The sequence below is a fragment of the Salvelinus sp. IW2-2015 genome, unplaced genomic scaffold (genome assembly GCF_002910315.2).
Source record: "Salvelinus sp. IW2-2015 unplaced genomic scaffold, ASM291031v2 Un_scaffold3154, whole genome shotgun sequence".
Classification (NCBI taxonomy): domain Eukaryota; kingdom Metazoa; phylum Chordata; class Actinopteri; order Salmoniformes; family Salmonidae; genus Salvelinus; species Salvelinus sp. IW2-2015.
In genome coordinates this window covers 72,575-75,809 of record NW_019944442.1, presented here as the reverse complement: position 1 = coordinate 75,809, position 3,235 = coordinate 72,575, and positions in this window count along the sequence as shown.

The window sequence follows — 3,235 nt, the reverse complement described above, 5'->3', positions numbered from 1 at the left end:
AATGAACTACAGGACAAAATACAAACCCTCCAACCCAAAAAGGCCTGTGGGGTTGATGGTATCCTAAATGAAATGATAAAATATACAGACCCCAAATTCCAATTGGCTATACTTATACTCTTTAACATCATCCTCAGCTCTGGCATCTTCCCCAATATTTGGAACCAAGGACTGATCACCCCAATCCACAGAAGTGGAGACAAATTTGACCCCAATAACTACCGTGGGATATGCGTCAACAGAAGCCTTGGGAAAATCCTCTGCATTAACATTAACAGCAGACTCGTACATTTCCTCAGTGAAAACAATGTACTGAGTAAATGTCAAATTGGCTTCTTACCTAATTACCATACGACAGACCACGTATTCACCCTGCACACCCTAATCGATAAACAAACAAACCAAAACAAAGGCAAAGTCTTCTCATGCTTAGTTGATTTCAAGAAAGCTTTTGACTCAATTTGGCATGAGGGTCTGCTATACAAATTGATGTAAAGTGGTGTTGGGGGAAAAACGTACGACATTACAAACAACATGTGTGCGGTTAAAATTGGTAAAAAAACATGCACATTTCTTTCCACAGGGCCGTGGGGTGAGACAGGGATGCAGCTTAAGCCCCACCCTCTTCAACATATATATCAACGACTTGGTGAGGGCACTAGAACAGTCTGCAGCACCCGGCCTCACCCTACTAAAATCTGAGGTCAAATGTCTACCGTTTAATGATGATCTAGATATTCTGCACAGATTCTGTCAGACCTGGGCCCTGACAGTAAATCTCAGTAAGACAAAAATAACAGTGTTCCAAAAAAGGTCCAGTTGCCAGGACCACGAATACAAATTCCATCTAGACACCGGTTCCCTAGAGCACACAGGAAACTATACCTACCTCGACCTAAACATCAGCGCCACAGGTCACTTCCACAAAGCTGTGAACGATCTGAGAGACAAGGCCAGAAGGGTCTTCTACGTCATCCAAAGGAACAGGAAATGTGACATACATATTAGAATCTGACTAAACTTCAGTTCTAGAACCCATTCATGGTTGTGAGGTCTGGGGTCCGCTCACCAACCAAGAATTCACTAAAAACTAATTGAGTCTGTATGCAGAATTCTGCAAAAATATCCTCTGTGTACAACATAAAACACCAAATAATGCATGCAGAGCAGAATACGGCCGATACCAATTAAATATGAAAATCCAGAAAAGAGCCATTCAATTCTACAGCCACCTAAAAGGAAGCGATTCCCAAACACATTGGAAAGAATTAACAAAAAAACAGAGCAGAATACCTGACCACTGTGACTGAACCAAAATGAAGGAAATCTTTAACTATGTACAGACTCAGTGAGCATAGCCCTGCTATTGAGAAAGGCCGCCGTAGGCAGACATGGCTCTCATATTAGAGACACATATTTCCCTCAGATTACACAGATCCACAAAGAATTCTAAAACAAACCCGATTTTGATAAACTCCCATATCTACTGGGTGAAATACCACAGTGTGACATCACAGCACAGCAGCAAGATTTGTGACCTGTTGCCACAAGAAAAGGGCAACCAGTGAAGAACAAACACCATTGTAAATACAACCCATATTTATGATTATTTATTTTCCCTTTTGTACATTAACCATTTGCACATCGTTACAACACTGTATATACACACAATGACATTTGAAAAGTCTCTATTCCTTTTGTGAGTGTAATGTTTACTATTCATTTTTTTTTTAAATATTTCACTTTTGTTTATTATCTATTTCACTTGCTTTAGCAATGTAAACATAACTACCGTTCAAACGTTTGGGGGTCACTTAGAAAAGCCCTTGTTTTTGAAAGAAAAGCACATTTTTTGTCCATTAAAATAACATCAAATTGATCAGAAGTGTAGACATTGTTACAGTGTAGACGTTGTTACAGTGTAGACGTTGTTACAGTGTAGACGTTGTTACAGTGTAGACGTTGTTACAGTGTAGACGTTGTTACAGTGGTAGACGTGTTAAATGTTGTAACATGACTATTGTAGCTGGAAAAGGCAGAGTTGCAAAGAAAAAAGCCATATCTCAGACTGGCCAATAAAAAGAAAATATTAAGTTCGGCACAAGAACACAGACACTGGACGAGACACTCTACCTAGAAGTCCACATGCACCCGGAGTCGCCTCTTCACTGTTGACGTTGAGACTGTGTTTTGTGGGTTACTATTAATGAGCTGGCCAGTTGAGGACTTGAGAAGGCGTCTGTTTCTCAACTGGACAATTTAATATACTTGTCCTCGTCTGCTCAGTTGTGCACCGGGCCTCCCACTCCTCTTTCATTCTAACACAACGTGCCATTGGAACACAGGAGGTGATGGTTGCTGATAATGGGCCTCTGTACACCTATGTTAGATATTCCATTAAAAATCTGCCGTTTTCAGCTACAATAATCCTTTACAACATTAACAACGTCTACACTGTAAACAACGTCTACACTGTAAACAACGTCTACACTGTAACAACGTCTGTCGAACAACTCTACTGTAACAACGTCTACACTTAAAACGTACTACACTGGTATGACACGTCTACACTGTAACAACGTCTACACTGTAACAACGTCCGTACACTGTAACAAACGTCTACACTTCTGATCAATTGGATGTATTTTAAATGGAGCAAAAAAAAAATTGGCTTTTCTTTCACAAAAACAAGGACATTTGAAACTTTTGAACCGTATGTGATATTGCGCCCATCACAGCCAAAAAAACGCATTTGAATTAATAAATGTAATCGAATTGAGAAAGAAGACAGGTTAGACAGAGAGAGAGTGAAACAAACGAGAAGAGAGCAGAGAGAGAGACAGAGAGAGAGAAGAGAGGAAGAGAGAGAGAGAGTGAGAACAGAGAGAGAGAGAGACAGAGTGAGACAGAGTGAGACAGAGTGAGACAGAGAGAGACAGAGAGAGACAAGAGAGAGAGTAACGGAGGAAGAGGAGAAGAGAGAGAAGAAGAGACAAGAGAAGAGACAGAGAGAGAGAGAGACGAGAGAGATGACAGAGAGAGAGAGACAGAAAGAGGAGACAGAGAGAGAGGGAGACAGAGAGAAACAAGAGTTCATGCTGTAAGTTACTTTTTTTAAATAAAATGCTAAATGCCATAGATGATTGCGATCTCTTATGAAGTGAAATGTTGGCAGCCCTTCATGGTCAATAACAACACCTTTTACAGCAACCCATTAGCATACACCTGTGTGGTG